Genomic DNA, 14,749 nt, shown 5'->3' on the forward strand with positions numbered 1-14,749 from the left:
TTGCAAGTGTAGCCATGGAGACAGCACCAGCATGGAGACAGCATGTCTCTCCTTGAGAGGCCACTGTGCCTCAGTTTCCAACATTTCCCCCTTTTGGTTTTAGTCGAGGTGACCATACCTGTCTTAGGTTGCCCTCCTCTGAGAGTCTTACCCGTCATTGACTACCAGCCAAGCTCTTTGACTTGGGGAAATTATTGAAGTGCTTTTGCTAGCACCAGATTATTTGCATGTCCCACGGCTGTTAGGCTTTGCAATTTTCTTCGAAAGCACTGCCCAGCACAGGTGAGAATCATGAGCAACAGAACAAATATGATTAGCTCCTATTCCTAAAGCTGATAGGAAATGCTGTTATTGCCACCAATTTACTGGACTAAATTTTGTAATATGTGAAATCATATCAGAGAAAATATCCTCATCATTGGCTAGATGCATTCGATCTTGAGACATTTCTAATATTTTTTCTTTGTAATTCCATCATTTCTAGAGATAGAGATATTACTTTTATGGCCTAATAAATGATTCTCAATTTTTTCCATACTCTATCTGATGAATTATATGCAGAGTCATACAGAAATTACTTTCATTCCAACCACACCTCAATTCCCTTAACACATTTAAATTATACAATTGATCTCCAATATGCAAAACAGCAGATTATAAATCATTAACCCAATTATTTAACTGTTCACCAGTGTGCTCTTGGCTATGTCACAAATCACTAGCATTTTTCATTCTTAATAGTTATCTTACCAGTTATGAAAATAAATGGATCTCCTACACAGGCTTTAAAATGATATGTTTAAGGATCAAATACTGTCCTGTCCACTAATTCTTTTGCAGGTTATGACTATGAGTGCCATTAGTCCAAGGGGCCGGTATCCATTTTCCTTTGTGATGTTAACAGTTCCTGTCACAATAGCATAAGGAGAGAACACACAGGCCCAAAGTCCATAGGCATACACAAGCTGCAAGTTCACAGTTTCAGGATTTGTAAAGTTAATGTAATGCATGGCAGCAATTGAAAATTTTTATGATTAAAGTTAATGTGATGCATGGCAGCAATTGCCACAGGTCTCAATGAAGTATTTTAATCTCTGGCCATATTTCCACATTTCCCCCTTTTTGTTTTAGTAAAGTAATGAATACAGCTCCAGTGGGTTTGAATAGTGCATCTGAGGGCTCATTCCTCTCAAGAGAAGGAGGGATCTGATGTTACAGTCATTGGGGTAAGCATGAAGGAACTTATGGGGGATGTCTATGAGCTGTTGGCGAGTAACAGGCAGCTAGAACTGCTGGGCTAGGCACCACAAGGCTTGGTACTCATGATGTTCACCTTTCTGGTGGAGCCACTCTGCCTTTTCTCAGGTTTCAGGGGTAGGCCCTGGATCTTCACAAACACATCTGAATCAATAGTCCTAAAAGAGATGTTAGTGATGTGGGCAGGAACATGACAGACAGTTACCTGTTACTACTAACAGGTATCCCAGATGTTTTTTCATAATTTGAGGGTGATTTACAATAGTCCATCTTTTCTGTCTTGTTTTTAGTATTTGCAATCTACCCCTGGATAGAGATGGCAGTCTTTAGAGTGTCCAGATACTATTGAGTTAAATCTTTCACTTTTAGCAGGACCTCCTATGCTGCACACAATTGCCTTTTTATATTGTACTTTTGGTCTCCTTCCAGAATTGTGATTAAAACCCAAGGGTTACTTGTTTAGAGTTTTGCTTTTGCCACAAACGTCACCCAAAGCCAATATGGGTGCTTGCTACATCCAATTCATAGGCTAAGTTAATGTCCACAATTTACCTTCCTTTTATTATTATTTAAAGCAGCTTGCTGGAGGTTTTCCTACTTCCATGAAGGACTTTTCCCAATTAATACAATGATTTTAACATTTGAGCTAAATGAGGGATGAAAGATTTTTAGCACTTCAACATTACAAACTCTATTAACATGAGAAAACGTTGCATTCCATCAGTTATAACAAGAGGGCATAGTTTTATCCCACCCAACCAAACCACATTTAGGAATTTGATAGAGCACCAGGGACTTTGCAGCCTGTCCCAATTGTTTGCTTAGTTCAGGCTCTTAAGATAAGATAGTGTTGTCTCTGATGTTTCGTTTGGTTCTGAAAAAAGGATTACTGGTTAACATAATGTCATCAGTCAAGTTTCAGCCACTGATTTTTTCTATGCAGGTAGATTATTATCCCCATGCCAGGACAGATGGTTGGGTTATGCACACAGCTTTGGGGAGGCACTGCAAAAGTCCATTGTTGACTTTTCTACTGGTAGGAGAATGCAGGCAGGCTTGACTTGCCTAAGGAAATACTAAAGAAAGTCTTACCACATTTTAAAACAAAGTGATAGCAACGCAGCTGGATATTAATTTTTTGCAGCAAACTAGCAATATTTGTAACTGCTGCATACTACAATGTTGTTATTTTAATTTATGATAAGAGGTTGTTTCTGTGACACATACCTTTTTATAATAATGAAAATCATAATTAACCACATTGTACTTCTGTTTAATATTATGCTAAAATATTGGTAAATTTATACACTCTTAAGTATTCATTCAGGTTTTGTCCCACACTCTACTCCTTTCTAATAATCATTTTGTCTTAAGACAAAATCATCTCCTGTTTCCTTAACAATAAAAACACATTCCATATATCCTACATACTAAGTTACCAGGCAAACTTCTTACAACATATAATTGCCATCACCACTAAATGAGCTTGTTAAAATAATGGACTTTTCTTCACTTTAAATACTTAGTAGCATGCAATACGAGAAACAGTCCCCTAGAAACTAGTTTGCAGGGAAGACTAGCTGCCAACAAGTTTTCCTGTTATAAAATTACCTTTTATTATTATTATCAATTCAGTTTTATATATATTTAATAATGACTTTTTGGAATTAGCCATTTAAATACTTTAATTTAAACAAACAATGCTTTGTTAAACTTCTTATAATTATTTATAACCATAAAGATTATAATTATATTATTTTAAGACAAATTTTACCTTCGCAGAACACATTCCCTTACTTAAAGTTACCACAATACCTTCTACAACTTGCCACATGCATTTTAAGTTCCAAGAGTTTATGAAAAATTAGCCATCCTACTTTAAGATAGAACACACTTTTAGAAAAAACTTATTAAATTTCAGTCAACTTTCCCACAAACTTTTAACCTTTATTAATATTCATTTAAGTTTTACATCCTTCATTTTATCCTGTGAAGAAAAATAAACTATTCATTTCAATCTAGGGAAGAATAACTTTTTATGAAAAGACTTACAGTAATTTTTTTAATCAAGACTTACAATTTTTAGCATTGTAGAGATCTTATTAACATATAAACTTATGTATTAATATAAATGCTTATTTAACTTTTTAGCCATTTGAATAGAGCTCTTTTAAAAATTTTTACCTATTAATTTATATTACCATCTGGAGGTATCAAAATATACACTGACATTGAACAAATAGACAAACACAAAATGATTACAACACATTAACAGGAACATACAGTTTACAATGGACTCATAATTCTTACTTTATTGGTATAACTGCTTTTAAGTCCTCTGTTATATCACACCTTAGATTGTACTTTTAAAGATTTCTTTTGGAATCCATGTTGCCTGTAACATGCAAGCTTGTGCTTGGAAACATTGTTATCAGTTATCAGCAATCAGTAAATGAGGGCAAGCATGCAAAAGTTTGGCTCTCAGAACTGGCCGCCTCTGAGGTCTGAGGCACGAAATATGCCTCCCTTGGTTGGCCCCTCGGGACGAGGTATGCACCTATGCCTCCCCGCAGGGGAAACTCACGCAAGCCTCCTCATACCACCTCCGTCTGGGCCAATCTCAGGGCCTCCTACCTCGTAAAGACACGCCTGCTCTCTTCCACCTATCAGCGAGCTATCCAGCTCAGCCCTCTCAAATTTAAGCTCTCCCTACTAACTATTGACCAGCCTAGTAGACGAGTTCTGCTTCTATGCCCTTATAAGGTAACAACAGCTAATCTAGCCTATCAGAACCCAATCACCCTCCACCAATCCCCTCTCTTCATACTCTATAAAACTGCTTGTACTTCCTCAATAAAGAAGACCTGCGCCATCCGCCTCGTCTCCGCAACTGTCCTTTGAGTCACTGTGTGTCCTCTCACGCCTGCACCTCCCCACCCTGAACCCCCTGTCTAGAGAAGCGGGGGCTCCTCACCTCATTTGGTGCCCAACATGGGGCACCCCATGTGGCCTGGCTTCGACCACTCGCCATCGTCCAGGAGCAGGTAAGGACCCCTCCGGGTGCACCTCCCCTAGCTAGCATGGGGAGCTCACTCTCCTGGCAGCAAAGCCCACAGGTTTGGGCCCTTGTCGCCCTCTTAGACTGCCACAGATGTAAAGTCTCAGCCCATCAGCTTCAGACCTTCTGGGACCTCCTTCTTCCCTTTAACCCCTGGCTTACCACCACCAACCTCTGGGACCCAGACACTTATCGTGTGCTCATAGATTGGGTCACCTCTGCCATGGAGCATGAAAATAAGCATTTCCCTCCTGGCCTCATTCCTACCCTCATCACCATTCGCTCCTGCCTCCAAGGAGCCACTCCTCCTGCCACGGCTTACAGCTGCGAGGAGGCCAACCCCACTGATGACAGGGATGACGACTCTGTCTCCCTCGTGTCCCAGCTTAACAATCTCTTAGAGCCCGTGCAGCCGCAGGCGCTCTCTCCTAAAGTACAAAATCTTGAGCCATCGGCACCTCCGCTTAAGCATCAAGATGGCGCATTTCCGCCTTCTTCCCCGTCCGAGCCCAAACATGGCGCACTTCCACTTTCTTCCCCACTCGCCGCGCCCAAGGACCCAAGCAGCCACCCCCCATCTCCTCTCCTGGGGAAGGCGCCACCTCCCTCCGCAGCAGCTACATCACTCTACCCTGAACTTCCTGCTGCCGCAGCACAGGAAGTCCCCAACTTCCCCCACCCTCCCTGTCTGCAGGGCGGGGCCGCCGCAACCACCCCGTTTGCTCAGGCAGCTAACACCTGCCTAGGACTAACCAACCCATACCCACACGCCGGCTCCTCCATGTCTGCCCCTTGGCCATTCCCCACCAGTCTCGAGTCACAGCCAAATAATAATTCCCCATCATTTACTGCTGCGCACTTCCAAATGATGTGTCAGGAGCCTTTACCTCTTCCCGCCCCGAGCGGCTCCGCTCAGCCTTCAGCTGGCTTCCCCCAGCTCTTCCCCCTCAACATCCAACAGACTCCACAGCGCTCCCTCCCTTGGTACCCCCATGAACGCGCAGAGGTCAAACGCCTCAGGGAGGCAGTGAAAGAGGACGGTCTCGGCAGCCCATATGCCAGACAGCTCCTCGATGACATCTCTCTTCACTTAAATCTCCCTTACGATTGGCTCTCTGTTGCCCACGCCATCCTAACTCCTGGTCAATTTGTCAACTGGCGCGCGCATTTCCAGAACCAAGCCAAACTCCAGGCAGCCACCAACCTGCAGAACGGTGTCCCCTTCCCGGCTGAGGCCTTCTTAGGCACCGGGCCTTTTGCCAACCCTGGGGTATACCCCCGGGTGCCTGCCGCCTTTTGGGATCAATGCTGTTCAGTTGCCTTGCGAGCCTTTCAAAGCTGCTCGGCTATTAAGACTGATGGTCTTGCTAAACTTACCCAAAGGAAGGACGAGGACTTCTCAGCCTTCATTTCATGAGTCCAAGAGGCCTGTGAACGAAAATTAGAAAATGATCAGGCCCGCCGAGCCCTCGCTAGGGAACTTATCCTAGAAGGGGCAAACTCGGCATGCAAGCAGGCCATCTTGCCTGTGCATGATAAAGACATACATGAATGGATATTGGAGTGCAAAGACTTGGATCAAACCACCCAAGTCCTAGCCACCACCCTAGCCACCTCCATAAACCATTCCACCCAGAACCTTGCCGACACCTTGGCCTCATCCCTGGCCGAGGCCCTCTCCCTTACCGGAGGCTGCTTTAAATGCAGGGAAACGGGCCATTTCGCCTGTGACTGCCCCCAAGGACCCCGCCCTTCTAACCATCGGCCTCCAGGGCCTTCCACTCCTTGCCCAAGGTGCGGGCGTGGCTATCACTGGGCCAGAGACTGCCGGTCATGCACAAATAAGAGCGGCAAGCCTTTAAACTTCCAAGGGGGCAGGCCCCAGCCCCACAACCAAGGGGTCCCCCCCTAGCCCCACAACCAAGGGGTCCCCCCCCACACGCAAACCACCAAAGCCATGATGTGGTCCATCCCCATCCACCAAAATAAAGCTCTTCTAGCCATAAAAGTTGGAGGAAAAGGTGGAGGGCAATGGTTTCATGGCACCCTTGACTCTGGAGCTGAAGTCTCCTGTTTCCCCATTTGTTATGAACACCTATGGGAAACCATACCGGGTCCTCCCATACAAGGTGCCACTGGGGAAGCGCCCTCCCGAAAGACTAGGAAATTAATTCCATGGGAGGACGAAGATGGACAGAAAGGGCTATTTCAGCCTCTCATTGTGCCAGAACTCCCTACTATTCTATGGGGCCGTGATATCCTCGAACAAAGCGGTGCTATCATCTCCACCGAGCACCCTGGGTCTACGGAGCGCCCCCAATTCTAAGCGCCATTGCTCGTAATTTACCGCCTCAACCCGTTCCTCTTCAATGGGACACAGAGGAACCTATCTGGGTTGAGCAATGGCCTCTCCCATCTCATAAATTGGAAGCTTTAAAGTTATTAGTACAAGAGCAGCTACACCTGAAACACATAGAACCCTCTGTTAGCCCATGGAATTCCCCAGTCTTTGTCATACACAAAAAAGACAAACAGGCATACCGATTCCTCCATGACCTACGCGAGATAAATAAGCATATAAAACCAATGGGTTCCCCGCAACTGGGGCTACCTCACCCATCAGCTATTCCCAAAAAATACCACATACTTATTATTGACATCAAAGACTGTTTCTTCTCCATACCACTGCATCCTAATGACCGCAAAAAGTTCGCCTTCATGGTTCCATTGCCCAATCATCAAGGGGCTAATGCTAGATATCAATGGGCCGTGTTACCGCAAGGTATGAGAAACAGTCCAGCAATGTGCCAAAATTATGTCAATCAGGCCATTGAACCTCTTAGATCCTCATATTACATCATCCACTATATGGATGACATCCTCATCGCTCACAGTGAAGAAGAAATGCTAATCAAAGGGCTAAACCAATTAAAATTAAACCTCCAACAAATAAACTTAACGATCACAGAAGAAAAGGTACAAAAGGTAGCCCCATTCACATTTCTTGGATACCGAATAACCTCCCATATAAACCCCATATCACCCCAACTCGAGACTCCGGAAGCTCTCACTCTTACCGAGCTGCAACAGCTTTGCGGGCATATCAATTGGATTAGAACCTCCATCCCTATCACTACACAAGACCTTGACCCCCTTTTCCAGCTGCTTAAAACACCTGGACACCCTTCCAATATAATTCATAAAAAGATTAAAATCACCCCAGCTGCCAAACAAGCCATAGAAAATGTGTCCCAGGCTTTGTCGAAAGCAGTTATCAATAGATATAACCCTGAGGAACCAATCTTAGCTCTAGTCCTCAAAACCCTAGGCACCCCAATGGGAGTGTTATGGCAAAATGGGCCTCTTCTTTGGGTGCATTTGTCTAAATCTCGCATTCCAAAGCTCCTGCCACTAATACAGGCCTTTATATCCTTGGCATCAGACCTTGTCACTTTGTGTAGGCAAAGGTACAATGTAGAACCTGCACGAATTATATGGCCATTAAATAAAGAACAAACTACCACACTCTTGCAGGAGAACTATAGCATGCAAGTGCTCAAGGAACAGTATACTGGGGACTTTGACACACATTACCCTTCAAGCAAGTTGTTGCAAGGCCTTACAGGCATAAAGTTAATGGAACAAAACCATGCATTCCCTTCTGGAGCGCCTATTCCTCGTGCCACAGTAGTATTCACTGATGCATCCAAACGTGGATTTGACTTTGTAGCATATACAACCAACAAATGCACACCCTCATATCAGGCCTATAAGTTAACTAATTCAGTCCAGAGGGGTGAGCTACATGCAATCATAGCAACCCTTCAAACATTTAGTCAGGAACCACTTAACATATTTTCAGACAGCCAGTATGCCTGCCAGGTTTGTAAAACCATAGCGTACTGCACCTTCTTCCCCACAGACTCACCTCTAGATGCAGCCCTGGTTGACCTAAAAAAGGCCCTGGAGCATAGACATCACCCCTGGTATATCAGCCATGTTAGAAATCATACCTCACTTCCAGGAGCTATAGCAGAAGGAAACCATTTGGTTGACTCTTTAGTCTCGGCACTCCTAATGCAACAATTGACCATTGATCCCATCAGTCAGGCAAAAAATCTGCATGTGCACTTTCATTTTTCAGCTGTGTCCTTAAAGCACTTACTCCCTGACATACCTTTAGACACATGCAAACACCTAGTGCGCCTTTGCAAAACCTGCGCACCATTCTTACCATTGGGACCCCTACAACCTCAAGGGGCTAACCCCCGAGGCCTGAAGCCCAACGCACGCTGGCAAATGGATGTCACCCACATCCCAACATTTGCTAGGCTAAAATATGTACATGTCATCATAGATACTTATTCTCATTTAACTTATGCGGCAGCTTTGGCCAGTGAAAAGGCTAGGCACTGCATAAAGGCACTGCGACAAGCCATCCTGTTCATGGGAGTGCCTTGGGACCTAATAACAGACAACGGCCCTGCCTATACTAGCAGAGAGTTCCAAAATTTTATCAGAATGTACAACATCACACACCATTTTGGCATCCCATACAATCCACAAGGTCAAGCCATAGTAGAAAATACGCACCATCACTTAAAGGTTCTCATTGAAAAAGAGAGGGGTATACAGCCCCAAGCTACACCAGATGAACTATTAACTTCATGTCTAATACACTTAAATTTGATGACATTTGACAAGAATGGCCTCTCGCCAATGCATAAGCATTGGGGGCCCTCTATAATATCTACTCCTCTTCCCCTCGTATTGGAAGAACCCAGAATCCAACAACTGGCAGGGACCCAGCCCCCTTCTAACCCAAGGACGAGGGTTTACTTGTATTTTTCCAGATAACGTCCCACAGCCCATCTGGATCCCTGGAAGGAATGTCCGCCCAGCAACTGGAGAGACCAAACTGACCCAGTCAGGGTCCATGGAAGCCATCCTGGAGGGACCGCCGGCAGATGTGAGCTCTCCAACACCAGATACAACACCTCAACATGTCGGATGAAGCTCCAGACATCACCGCCCTGATCCACCTGTATAGGAGAGCCAGAGCCACCGGCCCAATGAAGCCCCCTAACCTCATTGCCCTGCTGCTTGCTATGCTCTCGCTCGCCTCTACAGGCCAGGCCATGGAGGTCTGGGCGGCAGTCCGTCATCCTCCTGGACTCCTTTCCCTTTCCCCGCAGAGCCTTGTTTTCCCCCAACTCATCCTAAGCAACTGCTCTCTACAGCTACCATGCAACCCCACCTTCATATCCACATCGATAACTCTCACTGTTTCTCTTACTCCCCCCCCCCAGACGCTCTCTTACTTATAGCCTTTGGCAGTGTTGCCAATCCTATAACCAATCCTTTTGGAATTATACCCTCTCTCTGCAGCATGACATAGAAACCTTTAATGACCTCGTTGTCCCCGAATTTACTATTAGCCTCCTCAGTCAGCTACTCAATAAGTTCACCCAATTTTTCAACCCTGCCAATCTCATTTTCTATGGTATCCTTTTCCTAATAGCTGTTATTCTTCTCATAGTGTTCAGACGTGTCTTTACCTCCCTAACCGTGTTAAAGCAGAACCAGCGAGTTCTGGCTATCTCCACCCTAGCCTTAAAAGAAAACAAAGGGGGAATTGAGGGCAAGCATGCAAAAGTTTGGCTCTCAGAACTGGCTGCAACACAAAATGATTACAACACATTAACAGGAACATACAGTTTACAATGGACTCATAATTCTTACTTTATTGGTATAACTGCTTTTAAGTCCTCTGTTATATCACACCTTAGATTGTACTTTTAAAGATTTCTTTTGGAATCCATGTTGCCTGTAACATGCAAGCTTGTGCTTGGAAACATTGTTATCAGTTATCAGCAATCAGTAAATGAGGGCAAGCATGCAAAAGTTTGGCTCTCAGAACTGGCCACCTCTGAGGTCTGAGGCACGAAATATGCCTCCCTTGGTTGGCCCCTCAGGATGAAGTATGCACCTACACTTCCCCGCAGGGGAAACTCACACAAGCCCCCTCACACCACCTCCGTCTGGGCCAATCTCAGGGCCTCCTACCTCGTAAAGACACGCCTGCTCTCTTCCACCTATCAGTGAGCTATCCAGCTCAGCCCTCTCAAATTTAAGCTCTCCCTACTAACTACTGACCAGCCTAGTAGACGAGTTCTGCTTCTATGCCCTTATAAGGTAACAACAGCTAATCTAGCCTATCAGAACCCAATCACCCTCCACCAATCCCCTCTCTTCATACTCTATAAAACTGCTTGTACTTCCTCAATAAAGTAGACCTGTGCCATCCGCCTTGTCTTGGCAGTTGTCCTTCAAGTCACTGTGCATCCTCTCATGCCTGCGCCTCCCCACCCTGAGCCCCCTGTCTAGAGAAGCGGTGGCTCCTCACCTCAAGTTAAGATAACTTGAGCAGCATAAAGGTTGTTAAGTTCTTATTTAGCAGTTTAGACAGACCGTTAACACACATTTTTGGATTACTACTCTGCAAGACTATACTGAGACTTGAAATTCCGGAGTAAACTATAGATTTAAAACTGAAAATTCCTTTCAACACCTTGATAAAAATTTTGTACTAATTTTATTGTCTTGGTTAAATAAGCCCAATCAGAATTAGCATGGAAACAGAATACCATTGTTGCCACGTTTTTCTCTTTTTCCAGTGGCTTAACTCTATTAACCCCCACTAACCCATAGCTACATTGTCATGTAGACAGCAGGGGGTTTGCAGTGTTGCTGCCAGAATAGTTTCCTCATTTTAGTTAACACTTTAACAGAGAGCTTTCTTACAAGCCTGATTTCACTAACAAGGACTTTATTCAGTAATTTTGCCTGTTTTAGACCTTTCAATAGTTTAAAAGGTATTAGTTCAAGATGGAACTCAACACCTCCCTGAGGATTATTAGCATCTGATGGAGTTGGTGATAATATAAAAGCTGATAATAATTGTATGGCCTCCGGATCCCCTTGTTGAGATCTGTGCAATAAAGAGGGTATTAAAGGTTTTTGAGGAATGGAGTTGGGAACAATTATATTATTAATATAGAGTAAAGTGTCTGATTGTAAAGGATCTAAGGTGGCAGCAATTTGCTGGCAGAAAGCTCACACAGATAATGGTATAGTTTCTCCCTTTTGATATGCTCTATGTAGCACACTCATTACCTGTTTCCACTGTTTAAGATTTAAAAGATTCTTTCCTTCTGGCTGAAACGAGTAGCAGTGTTTTTGTACTAAAGTAAAAAGTTCAAGTAAATATGCAGTATTCACTGTGACTCCAACAGTTTTTAAAAGAGTTTTCAGTACCTGTGAATATTCTTCCAGACATCCCAGTTGATTTCCCATACCCTGATGCTAGTGGAAACAAAATTGATTAAAATTCTTACCCTTATTTTCTGACCCAGGTCACCCTATGTTGGATGTCTCAACCTTTCAGGAAGGTTTCCTGTTTCCCTATTTCCAATATGACCATGGAAGAATCTCTGCTACAGTCACTACTTTGGGCCCCATGTTGGGTGCCAGTTGTTGGAGTTGATGGACCCAAAGGGTATCGGGAATGAAAGACAAAGAGAGATTGGGATCAGGGGTTCTGAGAGCATTGAAGCCTCAAGCTATTCAGACAACTTTATTGTTTACAAGTGGCAACATGTATTAACTATCAGTATTACCCACAGTCTAAGGAATTTTAAAAAATCTTATCTCAAGGTACAAAGCCTAAATGTTCCATTCACTACAAAAGGTATGAGCTCATCTTGTCTTTCAGCCTTTAACAGCTTCAACCCATTTGCTGGGAACTCTTAATGACCACATTCCTTAGGTTGCAAGCATAGCCATGGAGACAGCACCAGCATGAAGACAGCATGTCTTTCCTTGAGAGGCCACTGTGCCTCAGTTTCCAACATTAAACAACCCATGGTTTAAAGTAAATAGCATAATAGGATTTTTAAAACATTTACATTGAAAATAACACATTACAAGTCTTATGTGATGGGGCTAAAGCTATCCTTAAGAATAATGTATAAACATAAATTATATATATGTGTGTGTATTATTAGTATGAATATTTAAATGTAAAATAGCTGGTTATAAGTATCAAAAACTAAAATAAGAACAGTAAAGTAAACATGAAGAAAATAAAAGAAAATATTTAGTAACAATATAATAAAAGATGAACATGAGATGATAAAAAACTTGAAGCTAAATCTAATGAAAGACAAAACTAATAAAATGTCAGAATAATGAATTAAGAAAAGTTGCATAATAAATAATGAAAGGTCTTAAAAGTGGTAAATATGTACAGAAATTTTAAATCATAAAAGGAGAGTATAAAAATCTTCATGCCTATACATTTGAACATTTAAATGAAATTCACAAATTCCAAGAAAAATAAAAGTCAGCACAACTGTTTCAAGAAAAATGGAAAATCTTTAAAAATTCATATGTAGTTAGTATATTAAACCATAGATTAAAATGAGATATCATCTCAAAACATTTTTGGTGACCTACATTTCATTGGAAAATGCAACCAAGTTTACAGAGAAAAAAGAAACTTATTTACTCAAAATCTTCCAGATGTTAGGAAACTTTTCCAGATAGAGGAAAATCTGTAAAAACTACACATTTAATTTTATGAGAATAGTTTAACATTGGTACCAAAGCCTGAAACCATTGTTGCAAGAAGTAAATTTACAGACCACTTTTTCTCTTGAGGATAAACTCACATTTCCTTAAAAGAAAAGCTGCAGTTCAAATCCAGCTTTATTTTTATAAAGAAACCATTGTGGTGAAGTTTGCTTTATACAAAATAATTCAGTACCTGATCACCCTGAAAATGAGAAAGCATCATTTCCAAAAATTCAGGAAAACATTTGATAAAATTCAGCATTTATTATGTATTAACATTCATTATTCAAAAACAAACAACATAAACATTGCTTGCCAAATTAGATATGGAAGGGAACTTCAAAGTTGGATAAAATATTTAAAATAGATCTAGCCACATGTAGCATCTATAAAGTGCTTTCTAAAAAGCACAAAACATATAGAAAATACTGTAATAAAAAGGGTCTGGCTTGTGCATAAGCTCTTCCCACAAAAACATCTTGAAATATGCTATGCACATATGAACTAGTGTTCAGACTAATTAGTCACCAAGAAATTCATAATAAAATTATAGAAAGAAGCACAAAACCTCCCCCATAATAGCAAAAATTAAACAACTTCCTTGTCAAAGGTCTAAGAGAACATGGTACAACTGGAATAAATTTGCTTGTTGGTCTGCATCATCCAACAAATCACATTTGGAATTGTGTTTACTGTAGCTTTGTCCACTGTATTGGCCAAAACAATCACAGGGCTTCTGGCCCTCAAAGTCACTGCTCCAGGGAGAAAGATGAGACAGTGTTTGGTGTCAGGAGCACCTAAATTTGTTATTTGCATTTACTCCCTGATCCAGATGACACTCTGTGAAATCAGGCTGGGAACTTCTCCCCCATTCATTGATAAAGATGCACACTGTGAACCTGGTTATAGCATCATTGAGTGTAATAAGGGTTCAACCACTGCCTTCTACTGTGTCCTGGGATACCTGGGCTGCTTGACCTTTGTGAGCTTCATTGTAGCTTTCATGGCCAGGAACCTGCCTGACACCTTTAATGAAGCCAAATTCTTGACCTTCAGCATGTTGGTGTTCTGCAGGGCTTGGGTCACTTTTCTCCCTGTTATCACTTCACCAAGGGGAAGGTAATGCAGCTGTCAAGATCTTCTCCATCTTGGCTTCCAGTGCTGGTTTACTAGGCTGCATCTTTGCCCCAAAGTGTTGTATTATTTTGTTAAGGCCAGATAGGAACACTCACCTTGTATTACAATATAAAACACATCCTAGGGGCAATAAGTCTTCTTAAATTTTAACTCATATGTTTCTTATAACAAATACAGGGACTAATGAAAGTCTAGTCCATGCTTGCATTCAGGTATTAGATAAAAACACAATGTAATTTACTTTCAATTAACACATAACTTTCCTACATTCTCTAAAAGTATTCAGGAACATATCTCTCATCTGCTGAGATCAGCTCAGCAATAGGTCTGCATGAAGGGAAGTTGACACAGAACTGAAGAAATAAAAGCACAGAAAGACACAAAAGGGGAAACAAAGATGGGAACAGGGGGTTTCCCAGCTTCTGAAACTGAGAGCCTCAACCTTAGTTTCCATATCATATTTATTTGAAAGCTAAAGAGCAGCTGTTTGCTACAGAAAGCACCTTGCAACATCTTCTACAATAGCAGGAAGCAAATGTAACATTTACAGTAACAGGAAGCAGTTGCAACATCATCTACAATAACAGGAAGCAACAAATAGGTAAGCCAGTTTCCCACAACATTTCCCTTTTTTGTTTTTTAAAGCAACAAAGGCAGATTAGG

At 42.3% G+C, this 14,749-nt stretch overlaps 1 pseudogene; it reads left to right on the forward strand.

Moving 5' to 3' along the window:
* Positions 1-9,318: 9,318 nt before the first annotated feature.
* On the forward strand, positions 9,319-14,229 carry LOC131276863 (vomeronasal type-2 receptor 116-like; annotated as a pseudogene).
* Positions 14,230-14,749: the final 520 nt, after the last annotated feature.

Source organism: Dasypus novemcinctus, chromosome 30 (genome assembly GCF_030445035.2).
Source record: "Dasypus novemcinctus isolate mDasNov1 chromosome 30, mDasNov1.1.hap2, whole genome shotgun sequence".
NCBI lineage: Eukaryota > Metazoa > Chordata > Mammalia > Cingulata > Dasypodidae > Dasypus > Dasypus novemcinctus.